The 24,910-nt window shown below is 38.0% G+C and overlaps 1 protein-coding gene and 1 non-coding gene across 4 annotated transcripts in view; one reads left to right on the top strand and one right to left on the bottom strand.

The window, feature by feature from the left end:
* Positions 1–24,910, top strand: part of Dlc1 (DLC1 Rho GTPase activating protein) — a 445,416-nt gene that overhangs the window by 129,831 nt on the left and 290,675 nt on the right. The window lies entirely within an intron of this gene.
* Positions 13,714–13,820, bottom strand: LOC123458205. Its single transcript, XR_006635502.1, has one exon. It is a non-coding gene; the product is annotated as a U6 spliceosomal RNA (small nuclear RNA).

Genomic DNA, 24,910 nt, shown 5'->3' with positions numbered 1-24,910 from the left:
TATGAAAGAAATTTTAAAGAAAGCTTATTTAGTCATTTCATTCATCAAAAATTGAAGTAGTACAGTTTATACTTAATAAATTCAAGTAAAAATGTAATAGACATAAAAAAGCCTTTGATTTTAATACTTTTTAATGACAATTTTATTTTGGCATAGCTAAGCAGTAACATGAAAGAATGTGAATTTTTTAAAGAAATATCTGGCTCTGTTCATTAAGATTCTTACTGGGTATCTTTGGAATAATAAAAATGTAATTGTTACATGTCAGGCAAAGCCTTACAGCAGATTTATAAAAAATATGGAAAAGAGCTGGGTGTGGTTGTGCACGCCTTTAATCCCAGCCCTCTGGAGGCAGAGGTAGGAGGATCCCTGTGAGTTTGAAGCCACCCTGAGACTACATAGTGAATTCCAGGATAGCCTGAGATAGAGTGAGACCCTACCTTGAAAAACAAAACAAAACAAAACAACATATATATATGGAAGAACAGTGATTTCAGGAGTAAACTACTGTTTATGATAATGAAACTTAAGATGAAAAGCTCAGATCTTTTAATAAAGAAAACCTGCAACCAGGAGCTGAGTAATGATTATAAAAAATGAAAATAGTCATTATTAAATGAGAATTACATAATTATTATAATTATATAATTTTAAGGATTCCACTCACATATTTTGGATTTAGAAATAATAAATAAATGTATGGTTCATTAATGCTAGTGTTCAAAAAATATACAAACATTTTTCCATAACCATTTACTTTTATATTTAGAAATCTCCCAGTGTATTTCTCTGTGTGCATGCGTTCATGTGTGCATGTGTTTGTGTGGACATACTGGCATCTGTTTCCAATCTGTTTTCAAGGGCAGGAGAGATGGCTTAGTGGTTAAGCGCTTGCCTGTGAAGCCTAAGGACCCCGGTTCGAGGCTCGGTACCCCAGGTCCACGTTAGCACAAGGGGGCGCACACATCTGGAGTTCGTTTGCAGAGGCTGGAAGCCCTGGCGCGCCCATTCTCTCTCTCTCCCTCTATCTGTCTTTCTCTCTGTGTCTGTCGCTCTCAAATAAATAAATAAAAAATTTATAAAAAAAAAAAAGACAACAATCTGTTTTCAAGTTAACTCATGACAATAGTTTGGAATGGATGGTTCAATCTCTGCCGTCACCTCCTCACATACATCTTTTCACTTTAAGTCTAGGAGTTTCATTTTGCCAAGAACAAGTCTAATGTGTACTCATATATATTGATCCTTAATGGTAAACTCTAAGTTCATGGTATTTAAATAATTTGGGAGTTAGCAAATATGTCTTCTCTATTTATTGCTTACTTTGTATTAACCTGGTTAACTGGCTATCTCAAGCAAACTTCCTCAAACCAAAGGAAGATGTGGAAAATAGACCAGCTTAAGTTGAAAACATTTAATTAGGTCAATAAAAATATTCAAAAGTCATATTACAAGAAACAATATTCAAAACTCATCTCCACAGCCTGAGATTTGGTCATAAGAAGAGCACTTTGTAGGTTATCATCACTCAGTGAAAGATTTTTACTTTTCCATGTACCAGTGTGAGTTCTTTCATCCAGCTCATATTTCCTTCCAAAAGAAATACCAACTTCCAGTTATTTCTGTGCCACATAAAATGGCAAGCCCATGGCATGCCACATCACAACAACCAGGAATATAATTCATAATTCTGAGCAGGAATAATAACAAATAAGACAGTTTCGGTGTTCTCATTTCCTGATTGCCAGCCTGGCTGTCCCAAGTTGTCATTTCATATACAGTAAATTCCCATGTTTCCCTACACTCACTTTAACAGATTGATAATTAATTCTATCTCTGGTCTTTGGTGGCCTCTGAGCTCACTTCTTCGATGTGGAAGCCAGTTGAAATGTGTAACCATGAATTCCATGTGGATATTCAATACCAGGTAGACAGAGTTTACACAGAGGCCCTTTTTGACTATAGTTGTCGGCTAGGCCTACCATTTGCCAAATATCTATATGAAAAATTAAAAATATAAACCATTTGAGTATTCTGAAAATTATACGTCTAAACCCTCCAAATCATGCAGTGAAAGTATGAAAGCAGAGGAATTGTTTAATGCTTATCCTTACAGTCTTCAAAGAGCATAGTCTGAAAAACAGCTAACCAGACATGGTGGTGTATACCTACAATCCCAGAAATTGGGAGGCTGAGACAGGAGGCTAACTCCAAGTTCATAGCCAGCCTGAGATACATTTTGAAACCAAGTCTCAGTAAGAAAGGGAGGGAGGAAGGGAAGGAAGGAAAGGGGAGAGAAGGAGAGAGGAGAGGAAGGAAGGGGAGGGGATGAAAGAAAAGGGACGGAGAAAGGAAGGAAGGAAGGAAGGAAGAAAGAAGAAATGGAGGAGGAAGGGAGAGAGGGGGGAAGAAGGATGGGTAAAGAAAGGGAAGGAAGAGAAGGAAAAGAGGGACGGAGGGAAGAAAAAAGGAAGGGAGAAAAAGAAAAACGTAAAGAAAGGAGAGGAGAGGAGGAAGGGGGGGGAAGAAAAATGCTTGCCTCTTCTTGGGTTTTTCTTTTTCTTTGTTTGTTTGGTTGGTTGGTTTGTATGAGATAGCATTTCACTCTAGCCCAGGCTGACCTGGAATTCACTATGTAGTCTGAGGGCAGCCTCGAATTCATGGCAATCCTGCCTCCCAAGTGCTGGGATTAAAGGCATGTGCCAACATACCCAGTCTATTCTTGGTTTTTAATGAGCAGTTTTGGTGCTGAATTATTTTGATTTTAAATCATGGTCTTATTTGTATATCTGTGTGTGTTGTGTATGTGTATATGTGCATTCATATGCACATGACTGATTCATTGTACACAAATGTGAAGGCCAAAGGTCAAGATTCAGTGCCTCCCTCAATCATTCTCCACCTTATTTCTGAGGCAGGGTTTCTCAGTGAGCTTTGAGCTTACTGACTCAGCTAGACAAGCTGGCTCGTATACCTGAGCATCTTCCCTCTCTGCTTCTGCAGAGCTGCAGTTACCTGCATGCACTGCAACGCCCTGCTCTTTACATGCCACTGGGGATCCAGTCTCAGGTGCTCCTGCATGCAGAGGAAGTGCTGTACCCACTGAACAGTCAGTCTCCTAAGGCCCCAGAGTTTTTTGGGTGGCTGTTTCCACTGTGATTTTTAATGATTCATCAGGTTTTCCATCCTAACAATGAGGTATAATTATATAATCTCCCAGGTTACTAGAGTCTTTCAAAGAAACATGTTCATGAAATCAACTCTAATTGTTCCATATGGCTATCTACATTTTTTGTTTTTTTAATTTATTTTAGAGATATATTCTTGTTTAAAGACTGTAGTAATTTACTGAATGATAATTTACCCAATTAGTCACATTATGAAATGCATAAAATCATGCAAAAAAGCAGTAATGAAATAAATCAGTGTTATTCAGTTCTGTACTCTGGGGGAACCTCAGAAATGCCTTCCTTCCCTACCCTAGCCAAACTTATTTTTATCTTTTTTTTTTTTATACTGACCTTTGAGCAGTCCATAGCACAGATTTCATTTAAAGCTCAGACTAAACAAATTATTAGAGAGGGACATGTTGAGGAATTTTTGTGTGAATCCAGCAGCCTCTGATAAGTTGATTTCATCTCCAAAAGCATCCACATGGAGTTTCCCCGGAAGGTCCCTACTGGGAGCACAAGCATTCATTCCTAGGCTTCCCCGCCATTGAGTCATGAGTCCGAGAGGAACGACAAGACCAGAGTGAGAAGAACAGACTCCAGAGCAGAGCAGCTAAACTTAGGCCTACTGCAGGGTGCTGCTGGCCTGGGTGTTAAAGTTTTCATTCAATACTTCTATTTTTGTTTCTGCTACAGAATAAGTTTGAATTTTAAAGAATGTTTAAGAAATGAACATTTAAACCTAGGAACTAATAGAATGTTTACTTTAAAATATTTCCCAAACATATAGTAACCAAATAATTTAATATTTGGGACAAACACCAAATTGTGTGATCATTCTCCTACTGGTAACATATTTGTAGCTTCTATTTCAATATTAAATCCAGCATTATATATATTCACATGATGGGCAGTTCTATATAGGTTTTGTTTGTATTTTTAGTACTTCTCATGTAGCTACAAAGCCAGAAATTGCCTATTTGTCAAAGATAAAATTCTACTACTATTAGTGTCTAATTTTCTTAAATGATGATCAAATACATTATTTTAATCAAAAGGTAAACTAAAGCCAGGCATGGTGGCACATGCCTTTAACCCCTGCACTCGGGAGGCAGAGGTAGGAGGATTGCCCTGAGTTTGAGGCCATGCTAAGATGACATAGTAAATTCCAGGTTAGTCTGAGCTAGAGTGAGACCCTACCTCAAAAAAAAAAAAAAAAAAAAAAGAAAGAAAGAAAGAAAAAAGTAAGCTAACAAAAATAAAACTATCAACTATATAAATGTTTAATTGGTCTATATGTCTTTATGAAATCCCATTTTTAAAAAATACATTTTATTTTTTTAAGAGAAAGGGTATAGGTGCACCACAGCCTCCTACTCCAGATGTATGCACCACTTTGTGCATCTGGTTTCACATGCGTATTGGGGAATGGAACTCAATTCACTAGGCTTTGCAAGCAAGCACCTTTAACCATTGAGCCATCTCCCAGCCCCCCAAATCTCATATTTTTTTTTAATTTTTTATTTATTTATTTGAGAGGGACAGACACAGAGAGAAAGACAGATAGAGGCAGAGAGAGAATGGGCGCGCCAGGGCTTCCAGCCTCTGCAAACGAACTCCAGACGCGTGCGCCCCCTTGTGCATCTGGCTAACGTGGGACCTGGGGAACCGAGCCTTGAACCGGGGTCCTTAGGCTTCACAGGCAAGCGCTTAACCACTAAGCCATCTCTCCAGCCCTCGTATTTTTAATTAAGCAAAAGCCTTTTAAATTTTAATAAAAGTGAACTCTAATACTATTTAATGTTATGAGGCCAAACCCATTTCCCACAAAAGCTATGAAGAAGTTGGGCTGGGAAGTTAGCTCAGCGGTTAAAGGCACTTGTTTGTATACCTTGATGGCTTAGATTCAAACCAAAGTTCTCTTTCTTTCTCTTTCTCTCCCTCCTGCTCTCTCCCCTCACAAATAAAAATGTAAAAGGCTATGAAGAAGGCGTTGTGTGTATGCATGATAGACGTTAGAGGAGGGGCATGGCACGGTCAGAATGCATGGATTCAAGCTCCACAACCAGGATTCTGTGCAGTGGTCTGGTGTTCTGCTGGCCCTCAGGATGTCTCAGGTTGAAGCAGTAGAATTGTTCCTCTCCATCTCTGCACAGTTACTGGTCTTTGCCCTTAGAAAGAGATGTCACCTTGGATGAGGCAGTGTTTAAGGTCAAGGACATTTCCCAACAGGGCAAGCAGCTGCCATAGTTGGCAGCACTATACTCTAGCAGCAGGGGAATTTGTCTATCAACCCTGAGCAGAGAATCTGGGATCAGCTAGGCAGTCTCCACCCCTCATGCCATGGCCTTAACCTCTGAGGACCACACACTCTGTCATTGGCAGGAGATATTTAACCATGTGGTGGTGAAAAGATGCCAGAATCTATGCCAAATTAAACTTACTACCAAATGTAAGGATTAGATAGTAAAGAAATATAAAAATTTAGTGAGAAAAGATGAAAGCCTTTAGGGAAGATTTCCCAGAGGTAATACCAGTAGAATAAGAGTTTCTCAGGTGAAGGAAGGAAAAGAGGAATAGCATGTAAAAGCATCAAGGAGCCAACAAGCAATCTGAACAGGACACTCTGGGTGATCTAATTTGAGTGAAATGTGGCATAGGTAGCTATAACTGGCAGGAACTCTGTCTAGAATAGGCTTTAGAGTAAGTTTGTGGAAAACTTTTAAAACACTAACCAAAAAAATTGAGTAACTTTAACCAAGAAAATAAAAGTGTTTCATTTATGTCTTCAAGAACTAGAATTCTACAAGTAGAGTAGAAAGTGAATTCAAAGTATGAAGGATTTTAGGCAGCAAAAGGAGCTGGAAAGAGCAGAAAAGGGCGAGTTTTGTAAGAATTAAAGCCATCGAGAAATAAGTCAAAAGTAGGACAGTAACAGGGAACAGAGGATGTATAGATCCATGTGCCCTGCTAGAGATAGAACTTATAGGGTTTTTAAATTGTGTTTTTGCAAAGGAGGAAAGAAAGTAAAGAATTACAGATGGATTCAAGAGCAACAGGTTCATTAACTAGAATGGGAAATATGGATTATAAGTGAGTAGGAAAACAAAAGGTAACGAGTTTATTTTTCCAAAATATTTTATGTATTTATTTTTGTGTGTGAGAGAGAGAAAGAGACAGATAGAGAGAAAGAAAATGGGTACATCAGGGCCTACAGCCACTGCAAACAAATTCCAGTTGCATGTGCCAACTTGTACATTTGGCTTTACATGGATTCTGAGGAATCAAACCTGGGTCTTTAGGCTTCCCAGGCAAGTGCCATAACCACTAGGCAATCTCTCCAGCCCTAATGAATTTTTAAAATCAACTTTGTGACACTGATTTACATGTAATTTAATACACCCTTTGTAAGGGTGCATGATTTTAGAAAGTTTAGCAGTAATAAAACATAAGGGCTAACCAAGGCAATTTTTATCATTCAACATTCTTATGGTTTCCCTCAGAATATTACCTTATGTTAAACGTGTTCTACTTAATACAATGCAATCAGAAGGAAAATCTCAGGAGTTTTCATGTAATATGTAATATTTTATGTAATATAATTATTTTATATTCAAAATGCAAGTCTTGACTCAGACATTACAGCATTCATTCCCAATCATAGTATTTCAATCTACCTTTATCTTCGTGGGAAAGGGAGCTTTTCCTCCTCTCTCAGTTTTGGTTTGCTAGCAGTAGCTGCCACAGCCAGGGATGACTGGGGAGTGCTCTACATCCTTTTCCTTTCCAGCTCAACCTTTGCTGTTTGAAAGAACACAACAGTCCTCCCCAGGGGAGCATACATGATGTGTGGAGCTGCAAGATATTTAAGTCTCTTTCATGTTTTATACCAGTTATCCTTTGTGTGTATCAAAATATATTTAAACTTAAATAAGAAACCAAAGTTAATTGTCCACAGTTTCTGGAGTTCAAGTTGGAAATCAACTCACTAGTTTAGCCTTCTTCATGAAGTTCCATCTAAGGCCTTCTGGGATGCTGTCCTCAGCAGAGGACACAGGTCCACTTCCAAACTGACATGGTTATGAGACTGGAAAACTGGTTCTTTTCTCCACAATGGAGACTGGGGAAATGGTTCACTAAGTAAGAGCACTTGCAATTGAAGCATAAGGTCTGGAGTTCATTCCCTAGCACCCACATAAAAAACAGGCATAGCCAAACCACTCATAGCTATAACCTCAGTTCTGAAGCATAGAGTTGGAGAGAGGAGAATCACTAGGGTTCACTGTTCAGCTACTATGACCAATAATAATAATAATAATAACAGCTTTGGGTTCAGTGATACTGTATCTCAAGGAAATAAGGCAGAAGAATGATAAAATAGGATAACAATGTCCACACAGGGAAAATGCATCTACACACACACACACACACACACACACACACATATTATACATACTACACACATACAAAAAAAAAACCTTAAATGAATTTCAGTTTTGGATTAGGACATAATTTCCAAAAAAAAAAATATTTCTGAAATGGTCCTAAGCATATTTCTTCCATGTTTACTACATACTCACTCAAGGCAGTGTTCTCAGCATTGATGATTTTAAAACAAGATATCAATCAGTTCTGAAAAGCTTTAAGGGTGCTCTGTGTTCTATACTATCATTCAGCCAAAATTTAATTCTGTTTTTTTTTTCATGTATTTATTTATTTATTTGAAAGAGAGAGGGGCTGGAGAGATGGCTTAGCGGTTAAGCTCTTGCCTGTGAAGCCTAATGACCCCGGTTCAAGGCTTGGTTCCCCAGGTCCCATGTTAGCCAGATGCACAAGGGGGCGCACGCATCTGGAGTTCGTTTGCAGTGGCTGGAAGCCCTGGCGCACCCATTCTCTCTCTCTCCCTCTTTCTTTCTCTCTGTGTCTGTCACTCTCAAATAAAAAATAAAAATAAAAAAAAAAATTTAAAAAAAAAAGAAAAGAAAAGAAAGAGAGAAAGAGGCAGAGACAGAAAAAAAGAATGGGCACACCAGGGCTTCCAGCCACCACAAACAAACTCCAGATGCATGCTCTCCTTTGTGTGTCTGGCACACGTGGGTCCTAGAGAATTAACTGGGATCCTTTGGCTTTGCAGGCAAATGCCTTAACTTCTAAGCCATTTCTCCAGCTCAAGATGTAATTCTTTATGTGAAAATAAACAGGAACATCCATGCCATTAGTGTGAAAATTTGCTTTGATCTTCAATAAATGGTAAAATTGTACATATAACAAAAGGTTTTAAATAACTTTATGATTTATGATCAGTGTACAGATTATAAAGGGCCATGTAAAATTTCTCAAACATAAAGGGTTCACAAGTAGAAAAAGCTTACAAAGCCCTGTTCTAGTGTGAATAAGTCAAGCGGTACCTTCAACTCCAGCCCAGAAATCTCCTTACCTATAAAACCAAGTTCCTTAGGTACAGTTTCTACATGACTACACACAGTAGGGTTGCTGAGCATTTCACTATTATTTTAGAAGAGTTTGCTTTGTCTATTAACATGTTACTCCTCTTTTTTAATCTTATACTGAAAGCCTTCTCCAAATCTATCAAATTGTGCGAACAAAAACTTTACATTGTTTAGTCTTTCCCTGTACTCTCCTCCAGGTCTGCCAGCATCCACCTGTCCAATGGGACCAGGCCTTCCCTGTTGTGTCATATTTTAGGGTCCTGCTTTGTTTGGTGTCCTTGGTAAGGAAGTTTATTTCAGTGATCTCTTGCAGTGTAACAAATCATTCTTCATTAGTAGCTTAAAAGAGCATCACTCATCCATTTGCCTCATGGCTTTCAGGCTTTTCAGGAATTCTGGGGTTTTTTGTCTGTTTGTTTGTTTGTTTGTTTGTTTTGGTTTTGGGTTTTTCAAGGTAGGGTCTCACACTAGCCCAGGCTGGAATTCATTATGGAGTCTCAGGGTGGCCTCGAACTCATGGCGATCCTCCTACCTTTGCCTCCCAAATGCTGGGATTAAAGGCATGCACCACCACACCCGGCCTTAAATAATTTTTTAAACTTTTTTTTAAACCTTTTGTTTATCTTTATTTATTTATTTATTTGACAGAGAGAGAGAGAGAGAGAGAATGGGCACACCACGGCCTCCAGCCACGGCAAACAAACTCCAGATGCATGCGCCAACTTGTGCATCTGGCTTACATGGATCCTGGGGAATCGACCCTCAAACTGGGGTCCTAAGGCTTCATAGGCAAGCGCTTAACAACTAAGCCATCACTCCAGCCCCTTTCAGGAATTCTGGAGCTGATTGTTCATGTGGTTCCAGTATAGAGTCTCATGGAGTTGCAGTCAGATACTGAATGAGCTGGACTTATTTCCAGAGAGGCTTAATTGTAATTATACATTGACTCTGCTCTACTTAAGCCTCTTTATGAGAGAGAGAGAGAGAGAGAGAGAGAGAGAGAGAGAGAGAGAGAGAGAGAGAGAGAGAATTGGCACACCAGCACTTCAGCCACTGCAATAGAACGCCAGACACTTGTGCCACCTAGTGGGCTTGTGCGACCTTACACATGCCTCACCTTTGTACATCTGGCTAATGTGGGATCTGGAGAGGGATTGAACATGAGTCCTTAGGCTTTGCAGGCAAGTGCCTTAGCCACTAAGACATCTCTCCAGCTCTACTTAAGCCTCTTTATGAAGCAGACAAATGCCTTCCTGGCACAGCAGCTGGCTTCCCTCACAGTAAGTGACCATCAGTGCACTAAATTTGAAAGTCACACACCATAGTGTCTGTTGTACTTTATTGGTCTTGCAAATCAATCCTGGTAAATGTGGAAGGGGAAGATCCAGGACAGCTGTGCCAGGGGACAGGATCAGTGGGCCATGTTGGACATTACTTATCACACCTTGAACCCCTTCTTGTGGACTTTACATTTGCATTGTTGAAAGTCACTTACTTTTCCCACAGCCATAAAGAAGCCACTTTAGCGTCTCCTGTGCATAGCTCTGGTTAGTTTTGTGGACAGGTCATTAAATGGTGCTGTGATACAACACTGCCAGATGTAGGACTCCAGCTGATATTACTACAGCTGCATCTCCTTTGGCTCATCACCAACTATGCACCAAATCAAGCTTGGGCGCTGTGTTCCCATATACTGCAGGGGTTCACATCATGCTGTCCTTGTCTAGAGTCCCTTTGAAGTCCCTTTCACTGGCCTTGAAATGACGCACAGGCACCTACGGAACCTTTCTTTATGGAAGGTAGTAGTGGTAGGATCACATGTATAAAAGTCTGCCTTCAAACCAGATTGAGTCTTTTCCTCAGATTTTTTTGTTCCCCTTCCCTTCCTGCTTTCCTTCTTTCTTTCATCTTGTCTTTCATATTATGTTGCTCTCTTTTCTGTACTTGAATTGCACACCTAAGTCCTTAAAATTGCCACCACTGAGGTACTGAGATACTCAACACAAAGGAATGGATGTGGCTATGTTTCAATGGGGCTTTGTTTCCTGATACTGAAATTTGAATTTTTGTGTCACAAACTGCTGGGATTTTTGTTGTTGTTGTTTGCTTGCTTGCATGCTTGCTTGCTTGCTTGCTTGCTTCCTTGTTCTAGAGGTGATATATAGACCTTCCTGCATGCTAGGAAAGTGCTTCATGTGAAGTATATCTTCAGCCCTGATTATCATCCTTTATACTGTACCTTCACTGCTGAATAGAAAGCTTTATCACAAAACTGGAGATTATAGGGGATATGTTGTACTCAAACCACCACCACCATCACACACACACGTGCACACACACGCATGCATATACACACACACCCTGCATGGATAAAAGTTCTCTAACACATTCTCCTCCAAATATTTTTGGAAGTTTTACACCTTAGTCTATTTAACATTTCATTTTTATATCAAACCTTTCAAATTTATTTTGATGTCAAACTTTAATTTTAATATCTTACTACAATGATCTGTGTCCCGAGCTATAAGTACCAAGAACACATGTTCTCACTCCCGTCAGAGATATGATGCTATGGGGAATATAAAACAAAATACTCAAAGACATAGCACTGCTTTTTTTGTCATTCACGAAAATTGGACAAGCAGGGTAAAGATGATACAGCCCAAATTTGGATAATGATAAGAGAGACGTGTAATATATAAAGGAAGAATTTTCTTAAAAACATTCAGTCAGAACACATGTTTATCAGGTGACATGATAAAACATTACAACATATTTGTATGTTGACTTACAACTGACTATTACAAATACTAAATTAGAACTGAATACAAAAGTAACAATGGCTGATTTAAAAGAGAACAATAATTTTTAACAGTTATAAGTTTGCCTAGATTGGTGCAGAAGTGCAGTACTAATCAAACCTTGGAACTTGCATATGCTAGGTCTCCCACTGAATTTCATCCATAGCTTTTAGTCTTTTGAAAGAAGGCATCAGAATGCATCCAGGCTGGCATCCAACTTGCAATCCTCCTTCCTCAACTACCCAAGTACAGGATTACCAGTAGCCAGTATATGCTACCATGCTCAGCTTAACTTGTTTATTTTCTTTGTGTTCCACGTGACATAATTTTCTGTGGGGCCTAGTTTCTTCTTCAGCTCTAAAAACATGCTAATGAAACTTCCTCTCTTGCTGCTGGGACACCCTTGTGCCCTAAGAAGATATCTGTGGTTGAGATCTAGGAGCTTTAGTAGATTCCCAAAGTAAAAGAGGACACTGTGACACTAAGCATCTTACGTATTCTCAAATAGTCACATCAGGCAACAGGGGAGGGAATTAGATCAGGATGAATCCAAGGGATAAAGAAGACATATGCTTATGTCAGCTGTGAGGAATGGTCCCCAAGGATACCTACTTATATTCAAACTCACATTGAAGGAGCATTATTCTTAACAATTTAAAAATAATATAATATTGAATCTAACTTTTCCTTACAGAAATATTTTCATCACAATATTATCATTAAGCTAGAAAACAGTACACATATGATGCTATTTAAAAGCAAAAACAAACAAACAAAAAAGACATCAATGGCTTCAGTATCTCCAATACTGTTACCTTCTGTTCTGTATGTATTCTTTTCTTTAATCATTCCTAACATAGTCTAAGTTACACACAATAAACAACACTCACTAATTGTTTTTAAAATAGTGTTATATTGGGCTGGAGAGATACATTGTATTGAAATATATATATCCAATACAATATATATCCAATATATATCAATACAATATATACATATTGTATGTACATGTTCATGTGTGTGCAGTTCCTGTGTATGCATGTGGAAATCCAAGGTCCATGTGAGGTATCTTCCTCGGTCACTCTCCACCTTATTTTTGAAACATCATCTCTCATTGAACGTGGACCTCACTGATTCAGCTTGAGTAGATGACTCATAAGCCCTGGGGATCCTTCTGTCTCATCCTCCTCAGTTCCAAGATTACAGGCACACACTGCACCCAGGTCTTTACATTGTGCCAGGGATCCAAACTCAGACCCTCCTGCTGGTGACACAAGGGTTGTACTGACTGAGCTGTATTCCAAGGTTCCTTGAAAGGTTTACAAATTAAAAAAAAATTTATGTACATAATACATTTCACATAATCTCCACTGAGATTTTTTCTTTTAAATTGTGTTATTTATTATATGATGTTTTATACTGCACAAGAATGCTCTTTTACCTTTAGTAACATACCATTAGTATGTTGGACAAAAATTCTAACACATTTAATTCCTTCCAGAATTCCATGTTTGATGACTCTATACATTCTTGATTTCCTAAGAGATTTAATAAGCTAATTATTTAAAATTATATAGCCTTGAAATAAGTATTGGGTCTCTCAAAGGACTTTCTTCTCCCATGAGAACATAGCACAAGAAGGTCCTTACCATGACTGAATCATTTTTTTCCTGGGATGAACACATATTACACCTTGAAAAGATAATAACAGGAAATGTCTAATCAATATAGTGCTATCATAAAACAAAAAGAAATAGTGTCTTAATGAAAACTTTGTAAAAGCATGTTAATGTCAGGATCTTGTTTTTTGTTTAGCTTTTTTTCTTTCAGAATACTGCCATCTTCTGGTCAAACTGCATAACTTCACACACATACAAGATCCACAATACGAGGCAAATTAAGTGGATATATATATTTCAAAAAAAAAATAGGGCTGGAGAGATGGCTTAGCGGTTAAGCACTTGCCTGTGAAGCGTAAGGACCCCGGTTCGAGGCTCGGTTCCCCAGGTCCCACATTAGCCAGATGCACAAGGGGGCGCACGCGTCTGGAGTTCGTTTGCAGAGGCTGGAAGCCCTGGCGCGCCCATTCTCTCTCCCTCTGTGTATATATATGTATGTGTATATATATATATATATATATATATATATATATGTGTGTGTGTATATATGTATGTATATGTATATATATATATATATATGTGTGTGTGTGTATATATGTATGTATATGTATATATATATATGTGTGTATATATATGTATGTATATATATGTATATATATATATATATATGTATATATATATGGAATGCTTGACAAATCTGCATGTCATCCTTGCGCAGGGGCCATTTTAATCTTCTCTGTATCATTCCAATTTTAGTATATGTGCTGCCGAAGCAAGCACAGTGGTTATATATTCACCTTTCATTATTAGGAGTGACCTATTTTTTAATTTTTTGTTTATTTTTATTTATTTGAGAGCGACAGAGAGAGAGAGAGAGAGAGAGGCAGAGAACGAGAGAGAGAATGGACATGCCAGGGTCTCCATCACTGCAAACGAAGGAGTGACCTATTTTAAGATTTGTTGCTAGGATGTGCTAAACCAAGATTGATTAAAATGACTGTTTGGAAAGTCTAAGAAGTTAAATTTACAAAGATCATTTCAGTACTCATGATGATATGAAAACTGAACATGTGACTTGCACAGGAAACGCAAGCGGGTAAAGCAGAGGACCCTGTGGAATCTTCAGCTTTGTTCCACCTCTGTAAGAATCAAGGAATAAATATAAGTATGTCGATTTTTACATAAATATGTTCTTATAATTTCTTCACACTTTATTTTCAAAGTCGCTGATCTTAAAAGCCTATCTTATACTATTTTACAAAAATCCTTCCTAAAGATTGTAAGAGCCACAGAGTGCAAGGGAATGACCAAAGGAACTGCCGCCCACTTTACAATGACTGACTGCTGCTCTCACATCTCCTAACCTGCAACTCCAGGGGAATACCAGCAATCCCACCGAGGGGGGAAATGATGATACTAACATGATGTGTCCATACAAGTTTCTACTTAATTTAACAAAAAGGCATGCCTAATAATTGGAAACTTGTGAGATATCAAGTAGTCCCTGTGATGAAATAGTATGTAGCCAATGAATGAAAACAAGTAAAGGTTGTTTAATGATATAACAAGATACTTAGGATATAAGGTGAAATAAGGAGGATGATAACAATATATGTGTACAAATATATGCCACAATCTCAATAAAACTATGTTAAAATTTTAAAAGGTTACAAATAAATACAGGAAAATATCAATAGTAAAAAAAATATATATATATATTCCTATATAAATGTCACCCTTACATAAAGGGCACCTTTGTTGACAACTTTCTTCTTGCCATAGAGCAGTTCATATGTTTAATTTAGGGTTATTCATTAAAGGAGTTGTAATTTAAGGTGCTGACTTTCTGTGCATAACAGTGATTTCTTCCTATTTTTACAGTTATAATTTCACTTTTTCTATTTGTTGAGCAAAAATTGGAGATCTTACATGCACAAGTTTCTGTGCTAAGCCCAAGAATTTTACACAGAAGCAAGATGCTGTTTCCAGGCTTGAAATCAGACATGCAACTTAGTGAATCATTTTAATCAAGCCCGAGAAGCTTTCACTATATCACACTGTCCTTAACTTAGAAGAAAAGTTTAATCCACCCAAACCAAGACCCAGTAAGCCATAGTAAAAGTGTGTGTATGAGGTATTTAAAGGACATGCTAGCTACTATAACCTTTCACAAGTGATGATTTCTTCTAGATTTTCCTTTCTACTCCCTGCCATCATAACTACTGATGCATATATTAGTTCTCTCCAAATAGCTACAGTCTTCGATACTTGACAAGTGAAGAAATATGACACAATGAGATGCACTGAACTGAATCATTCAACAAGAGCTGGGACTAAATGTTGCCTAAAATGAGACTGGCTAAGGAGGTGGTTACATGGATAAAGGGCTTGTCACTCAAGTATGAGTGCCTGAGTTCAAATCCCCAGAACCCATGCAGTACTGGGTAATGTAGCATGAACATCTGAAATCCCACCAGGCCTAGGATGGAACGAGAGGCAGAGACAGGAGAATCCTAATTGCAGTGGTGAATGAGAGACCTTTCCTCAAATAATGTGGAAGGTAAGGACCAAAACCCAGAGTTGTCTTAGGACCTCCACACATACACTGTAGAATGCTTGTGCCCACACACACATACTCACACACACACATATACAAGGGAGGAAGGGAGGAAGGAAGGAAGGAAGGAAGGAAGGAAGGAAGGAAGGAAGGAAGGAAGGAAGGAAGGAAGGAAGGAAGGAAGAAAAAAGAGGCTTGGTTGAGCTACTATCCTGCATAAGACTTACATAAGAAGAAAACAGGAAGTTATTTTTCCGAAATTTGAAAAGAAAAATGTAAGGAATGGAAAGTGTACTGAGAATCCTGAATTCCTACTCTTCCTTTGCTAGTTGTCAATCTCCATAAAGCAAATTACTTTTGCCTACGCTACACACCAATGCACCTATGCCTTATTTTTTTCTGTCTTAAAAAATATTTTGTTTTAATTTATTTATTTGATAGAGAAAGAGGAAGAGACACATAGAAAATGACTGTGCAAGGGTCTCTATCTTCTGCAAACAAACTCCAGATACATACACCACCTTGCGAATCTGGCTTACATGAGTCCAGGACAATCAGTCTTGGGTTGTTTGACTATGCCGACAAGCACCTTAACCACTAAACCATCTCTTGAGCCCTATGCCTTATTTCTTAAAATTCCAATGAAATCACACATTCTGCACTAACCATATTTCCTTCTCTATGCTTGACATAAAATAGTCACTCAAGGAGTACACAAAAGAGGAAGAAATGCTGGACTTAGTAGGGATGTATGAGTCTAGAAACCAACTATATGCCCTCCCAGTGCTGAGCATACAGATTAGCCCCCAAGTATGACTGAGAGAACAAAGGAAGAAGCTTCTGGGTATCACAGCCTAGAGGCTTGGTCTCACTTCCTTACAGTACCCCATCTTTTATCTATTCTTAAAGAAAACACAAGTAAATAATCATAAGCATTTTTGAATGGTGTTTATTGTGATGTGAAATATCTTCTATACTCTCTGTAATGTAAAATAGGAGACAATACACAGACACTGAGCTTAAGAACTCATGTGATCTTAACAACCCAGTCTTTGTAGTTAGAAGTTGCTACTAAGACAAGATGAAAACAGCTTTTCTCTTTTTTAGTGCTTATCTGACAGCGATTGTAGAAGCACTGTTACTTAAATTTTTGAAACCTAAACCTGTAAAATAAATCTAAAAATCAACAAAACACCTTAACAAGTATCCTAAATATTTATTTCTTGATGTGTTGTGGAGCTTGGTAACTTTATTTTTTAGCCTGTGTTATTTTTAACCAAAGTTTAATACTCTAACACATACTTCATAAAATGTTAAATTTACCTTATGTTTTCTGAATTGAAGTCATGGCCAAAGATTAACGCATGTAAATTACTCTTTTAATGTTCATTGCATGCCCACCAACCCCCAAAACTGGAGTCATTGAAATTTACAATTAAGAAAAAAGCTTTAAAGAATTTGGGATTAGTGGACCCAACTGTGTCTGAAGGTAAGTCTTTAGACTTGAGAAATTCCGTTGTACTCAGTCCATAACCAATAACACAGCCACCCACACTGCATCCTAATATTCCAAACTAAGACATATTTCACATGGATAAATTTAAATACAAAACAATAAAGTAAAGGTAGGCACAATGCTTTTATTTAAAGCATTTCCATACAGCCCTCTTTAGCATCCTGTCCAACCCCAAAAAGCCACACTATGGGTCTATACAAGTTGTGTATTAATCTCATTTTTTTCTATTTTTTACTTGTAACTTTAATATATGAACATATGGTAAGTAATCTGACCATGTTCTGGTCTCAGTATCCACTTTTATCCCCGCTTCCTCATCCTTTATCCCCTGAGGACCCTCCTCTTTCAAGGTAGTCCTTCTTCTGTTTGGTTGTCCCACTCCTTTTGTTCTCCTCCATCCTTCATGGCAAAGTGATGGGCTCAGAACTGTCTGGTCTTGTGAGGGTATCATGACCCACTCAGGGTTTGTGAAAGTGCCAATTGGTTCATATTGGAAAGACAGCGCCCCAAAGAATATGTACATACCCTGTGGCTCTTATATTCCACCCCATCTTCACAATGCTCCCTGAGCCTTGGAGGATATGATAAAAAGTCCCTTTAGTGTTGAGTTCTCTACAGCCTCTTAGTTTCTGCTTGGATGAGTTTGGAGTGCCCTTAGTATCTGCCACCATCTCCACAGAGACAATTCTCTGGCTATCAGGGAGAGCAGCACTCATATTCTTTCTGTGACTACCTCTGCCATGTCTCCTGAGCCCTGTTGGCTATGATAGAGCTGACCACCCAGTACACTGGGATTTCTCTTCCTCTTGTCATTTTGGGGAGTCCTGGGGCTCCCCCATAGTTACCGCCATCTATAAAATGTTCTCTAACCAAAAGTCACAAACTCTTGTCTTAGCCAAAAAGCAGTGTTTGCTTCCTCTGAGGTCTAACACTTCTATTTTCTTATGGTCTTTTGGAAACATACTATATTTAGATTACATCATGAGAAAGTAATATAACCCCGAAAATTATGCTATTTTCATAAAACAAAACATTATAGAGTGATAAAATTATTCTTAATATTTTGTAAAGGTAGACATGCTACATGAACATCAAATTTTGGTTTATGTGTTATCTCTTTTAGTATTTTGTTAAGCCAGTTTTAATATACTTTCATCTTAGGTAAATGGTTAAACTAGTTCAATCTAAAAAGATTTCAAAGATTGAGGAGGTAAATCTTTTAGCCGTGTACTTATGACACAGTGAGCCTCCAAGAGGATAAGCCATTTTTATGCCTCTGTTTGTACAGTAAATATACTCTTTGAAAGTAGTACATAAACATACTTTGGGTGACTTAAATAATATCTTATATAATGCATTTGTGTGCTTCTTAAGTCCTGTGACAAATTATCCTTTGGTCTGCTTTAAATGCTGCTATTTTCTGAAGTAGGATATATAGTAAGGAGACACACATACACAATTGAGAAAGTTATCCGACCAAGACAATTGGGTTAACTGAGAGAATGAGAATCAGCAGCTCAGAAAGGACATCCTTGTCTGCCATATCCTAGAACAAGATAAGGAATTATTTACAGAGTCAAGTTCTAAGAAAGATTGAAATATTCAACCTCAGGGAAAATTGAAAGATGAAGGAGGCTTTTTATCTTCAGGGAAAACCCCACAACACACAATTGTATTCAAAATGGCATTAGTGAATGCAGCCATTATCAAGGAAGATGAAGGTTGTGAAAAAGATTAATAATTCAATCACCCTTCTTTGCCCTCCTCTTAATAATTGTCATTTGGGTGGTTTACAGCTGTCTTTGTAGCTTTCTGGAGCTATGCTTTCTCGTTGCTGTGTCTGGGCCCACCCATGTGGCTGCCTGGAATAGTGCTGGATGCAATTCTAACCATCTCAGCTCATTAGGAATAATCCAGGGAACATGTATTATAATGTATAAATATATACATTCCTGGGAAGTTTGTTCCTGTGTCTTCTCAATAGATCACCAGGCTTCTTTTTATTTGAATAGAAATCTTGTGCTAAACAGAATTTAAAATGAGTAAGTATGACTATTACCTTTAAGACAGAGCGGCTCATGTACCTCTAGTAACTTCCCCTTATTGATGGTGCTATGCCTTATCAAGATAATGAAATAACTTTAGCACACAGTCAACACATGACAGGAAGTTCATGAACCATGTTTTAGAATTGCATTCATTTGAATGGCAGCAAGTTAGCACCAGTGCTTCATAAGTATGAACACAAACACTTAAAGGAGGGGTTTCAGCTCTGCCTCTGCATCCTGAACACAGGATGTCCTTCCATGTCACTATAGAAGAATGCGTTTGGACATTTTTCTGGGAATGCTGGTGAACTGATGAACTGGCCATCAACCCTCAAACAATGCTGCTGATTGTGTATAGAATGAGTGTAAACAGGCTTCTCATAGAAATGATGATTTGTATTGATTGCAGTTCTCTCTATAAATATTTAATCTTTGTTAGCAATTATAAGGAAAACATAATTTAAAATCTTTGATTTGGTATCTTCCTAGGCCTATAAAAGTAATTTCTAACAAAGGTCAGTTCTCTTCACTTAATTCCATTTTTTTCTGCAGTTAGTATTCTATTTTCTATTATCAAAGCTATTCATACACACACTTTTTTAAGTGAAGTAGCAGATTAAATGTAAATGATTGTGAGACATGGTTATCCCAATAAATAAAATATCAAACTGGACATGAAACAAATGATTATATTTATATATCCATTATCTGTTCTCATTATTCCTTGATCAATGCATTTTTAGGATTTGACTCTTTAGAATGTACCTATTCTGCTTTCATTGTGTGTGTGTGTGTGCGTGCTAGCATGTGTGTGTGTGTGTGTGTGTGTGTGTGTGTGTGTGTGTGTGTCAGAGGAGTCAGAGGACTGTCTCAGTTATCAGTCCTCACCTTCCACCTGGTTTGATGCAGGGTCTCTTTGTTGTTTGTTGCTACATAACTGCAGGTGTAGGCTAACTGGTCCCATCAGCATCCAGAGATTCCCCTTTCTCCAGCTCCCATCTCAGTGGAAGAGCACTCATGTTACAGATGCTCATACGACTGCAACCAGCTTTATGTTGGTCTGAGAATCTGAACATGCTTGTTCAGCAAGTTCTTTACCCACTGAGGCATCTCCTCAGGCCTGGTGTCACGTTTTTATTTGATCCCTTCATAATATACTTGCTTAGTATCAAGGATGCTTAAATACCAAATATCAACTCTGGTGATTTGTATTTTCTTTATTCATTGAATAATTATTTATTGAGGATCTACTAGGTGTCAAAGCCAATCACGATGCAAGATATCAGAGATACAACGGGCTTTCTCAAGGGCATACAGTAAAACAGAGGCAAATTAACTATCAGTTCTCACTCAGCAAAGCCTGGTTGGGATGTCTAAATAAGTGCTGAAGGAATTGGGGAGAGGTGATACACAGGGTAGCTCAAAAAATATTAGTTGAACATTTAAGAACATATTGATCTACCATGCATGGATCCAGGGAAAGAAGTTTCCAGGCAAAAGGATCAGTATGAGCAAAGCACTGGAGATAGAAAAGCCCATCTGCTGCACTGGCAGAGGACTAGCAAATGGTTTGGAATAGGACCAGTGCAAAGGTTGTCAAGTTAAATGATGAGTTAGATTAAGAAAGAGTGTGTCTCCTTCCCATGACAGAGAGTTAGGGAAGGAGAGAGACAGAGAAGGCGGGGTAGGGGACTTTATATGCATTCTGGGAATGATTTCTTTAACAATTTCCTTGTCTATATGAATAGGACTATTACAAAGGCTGTTGTAAAATCTGGACACAAAATCATGACACCTGAATTAAGGTAGTATAAATGCAGAAAAAGTAGTGTAGCTAGACCCAAAATACATTAAGAAATTGTCATCTCTATAATGAAATAATTTGTTGTATATAAAAAGTAGAATGTCAGGTACAGTGGCACATGCCTTTAGTCCCAGAACCTGGAAGGCACATATAGAAAGATCAATGTGAGTTTGAGGTCAGCCTGAGACTTCACGGTGAATTCCATATCGGCCTGGGCTGGAGTGAGATTCTACCTTGAAAAACCAATAAATAAATAAATACAATAAAAAGTAGAGAGGGGGAGAAAGCCAATAAATAAATAAATACAATAAAAAGTAGAGAGGGGGAGAAACAATGTTACTTAATGACTGAGCAACTGGGTTACGGTGCAAAGATGGAGAATATCTTCCCGTTCATATTCCATTCTAAAAACAATATCTAAGTTTCATTTAAAGATGCAAACATACACGCACACACTCACATTCCTACATTGTGGCAAGACTATCCCCCAAAGTAGGGCACTTTTCATCTTGGATCAGAGCCACCATGTTTGCTGGAATTTTCCAGGCCAGTGTGTGAACATGTATATCTGTGTCATCTTAGGAAGGGGGGAGGCAGGACGCACTGTCCTTAACTAATACAGCGAGGCTTTAAAATTCAAAAATTTCATGGAAATCACTCCAAAAGAGGTTGTCTGTCTACTTTATGTTACATGTAAGGGGGTACTAAGCATCTGAAGCTGTGGTGATCTAAGAATATCTAAGAATGCAGGCAAGCAACAGCTTAGTGAAAGTGAGTGCAGGACTCATATTTTGATGACAATTATTTGAGCCCTAATCTCAGCCATACTTGAAGCCAGTCTGAATTTTTAGTCATGGACTTTAATAAGTCTGGACCATTTGTAGGACAAAGAGTGCTAGTTCATGCAAAAGCTAAAGACAATTATGTGGAAGTAGTTGATCTCTGGAGCTCCATGGAGTAGTTAGCCCTTTCATGTTATCTGCAGATAATCCATTTTAAACATACAATGGATACTTGGTATATGAAAGAAAAAAAGGGAAAAACATAAAACCAAAATTGGTTCATTCAACAATTACCTATTAGACTCCAACTTGGTGTTGAATACTGCATCAGCGAACAATATTGATGATAATAATAATAATGATGAATAATATTCATAGCTAATTCCTCCTATGTTAGATCTACTAATATGTTGAAGAAAAAAACAGCCAAATATGTAAAGCATACAGTTTAATAGTCTTATAATAATATATATAATATATAATATTATATATTATTACATATATTATTATATAATATATTATATATAATGTTAATATTATATAATATATAATATCTATTAATATGTAATATTAATAATGTTAATATTATATATTATTATATAGTATATATAATACATAATAACTTTAATAGTATTTATAAGGTAAAAACTTTTATAGCGACAAAAATAAGCTTCACTAAGACATTGGTTTGTTTTTTTTTTAATTTTATTTATTTATTTATTTGAGAGCGACAGACACAGAGAGAAAGACAGATAGAGGGAGAGAATGGGCACGCCAGGGCTTCCAGCCTCTGCAAACGAACTCCAGACGCGTGCGCCCCCTTGTGCATCTGGCTAACATGGGACCTGGGGAACTGAGCCTCGAACCGGGGTCCTTAGGCTTCACAGGCAAGCGCTTAACCGCTAAGCCATATCTCCAGCCCGAGACATTGGTTTTTTTGAGTAAAGATTAGAAGGAAGTAGGAAAATACCTCATATTTATCTGGGGAGCACATAGCAGATATGGTGAGAAAAATTACTAAGTTAGGACCAGTAGAGCTGGAAAGAGAAACCAAGTCATACAAGGCCACATAGAGAAAGAAGTCATAAGGGCTTCAAGGTTTCTGTTGGACATCCTAGGCAAATGAGAGAAACACTCAAAGGAAATGAAATGAAATTAGAGTGCCCTGAAATTTTAACAATATGTTTCTACAGAAAGAAAAAGCACACTGTGTTGGGAAGGATTGGTATGCTTAGCACCTTTAAGTGCTACATGAAAACTATATAAATAAATAAGATAAGCACCAAAGGGGCTGGAGAGATGGTTAAGTGTTTAAGATGCTTGCCTGCATAACCTAAGGACCCAGGTTCAATTCCCCAGTACACATGTAAGCCAGATGCACAAGGTGATGCATGCATGTGGAATTCAGTTACAGTGGCAAGAGACCCTGGTGTGCCCATTCTTTTTTTCTCTCTCTCTCTCTCTTTCTCATTCTTCCTCTCTCTCCTTCCCTCCCTTCTTCCCTTTTTCTCTCTCCCTCTATCTCTCTCAAATAAATAATTTTTTTTTTTAAAAAAAGCACAGAAAACTGTCCATTTGATTCAACAATAGCTATAGGAAAGACAATCTTTGATGGTTTTGGTGAAAACAATTGAAATATTTATTTACTATTTTCCAAACCAAAATTATTGAACATGTTACCCTATGAAAGGTGTTATCATTAGGTTGGATGGGAAAAATGGGTCTTTTTGAATCTCATTCAAATCTACAAATATACTCTTGGCCCAGAAAGACACAGAAAGTTAACACATAGCGAATATCCTCTAAGCCTCCAGGCACTCACAGACGATTGAGAACACTACATAAACGGGAGCAGATGAATAAGGCACTGCTCGCATAGCCTTGTGGGTACCCAGGCCCTAAGAATTACCCCATAAATTAGGCAGAAAGAATATTGCTGACATTGACACCCTTTATCTTTGCTCAGAACTTTATTTGTTCTAGAGACTACACTATAAACTCCCAACATTCACTGTCCCTTCTGTAGTCATTCAGAGTATATGCTTGGATCAGACTGTCTAGCTTCACCTGTCAAGACTGATATGTTCTGACTTGGTACTCAAAGAAGTACAACTCCGATATAATATGCTCACTCTGGCAGAACATTCATATTTTTTATGAATTAATTCCATGTTGATAAAACTAGATTGCCTGAAATCCCATGATAGCACTCTCCATTCCTTCATGACCTGCCTGCAAGAAAATAAAAGCTTGACCTTATTATTGCATGGCTACCCTAAGCACAAAGGCAACCCTTAGTCCACAAGAACTGCCCCTATCATAAAGAAGAAGGTATCCAGCAGAAAGGGGCAGCACATGAGCTTGAAGCTGATGTAATGGAAAATATGCTATCGGGAGAGATAAAAGACTTGGTTGAAACTGGTCCCCATCACCATGAAACATTAATCTCTGCTCTTAAGTGAGGATCAAAACCTTATCTGCCTGAAGATACCCTATTATATCTTTCAACAAAACAGCTCAAATTGTCCTTCCCACTTTGAGTTTTAGGTTACTGGGATAAACTGAGCTGTTTGGGACAGAGTGATCACTTGAAGCCATGCTTACAATTTGATCCTTGACTGGACTCATTTATAGTACATACAGAACCATTCCCTTTCCAGAAACAGTTTTCTAGCATCAGAGCCATAGACACTGTTCCAAAGCCCACACCACTATAGATTGTATCTGGGATTAGGAGACGGTACAGAGTTCTCTTTTCAAAAACTATTCAACACTTTTGCTCCAGTCACACCATTTTATCTTCACTTGAAAACTGAGCTTGAATAATCTCTGAAAACCTCCTGCCTGCCTTCTTTGCCTCAGTGCTGACAGATAGGACAAACCTACTGAATTCACCCTCAAGCTGTCCAATGCAGATGAGGTAAAACACACAGTGGCCGCAGACGTCGTTGGCCACACCACCCTGAACAGATCTTGTTTGATCTTGAAAACTAAGCAAGGTTGGGCCTGGTTAGTACTTGGCTGGGAGAAGAGGTCACAGAGCACTTCACTTCTTCCATAAGACTGCCTTAGCTATATATCCAACAGCATCTGGTTTTAGAACTACAAAGGACACAGAAAAAGACTCAAAACTATTCATGAGAAGATCTTCGGTAGGAAGATG

This window comes from Jaculus jaculus, chromosome 1 (genome assembly GCF_020740685.1).
Source record: "Jaculus jaculus isolate mJacJac1 chromosome 1, mJacJac1.mat.Y.cur, whole genome shotgun sequence".
NCBI classification, from domain to species: domain Eukaryota; kingdom Metazoa; phylum Chordata; class Mammalia; order Rodentia; family Dipodidae; genus Jaculus; species Jaculus jaculus.
Note: the sequence above shows the minus strand (reverse complement) of the source record. Positions and strands in the feature narration are given on the sequence as shown.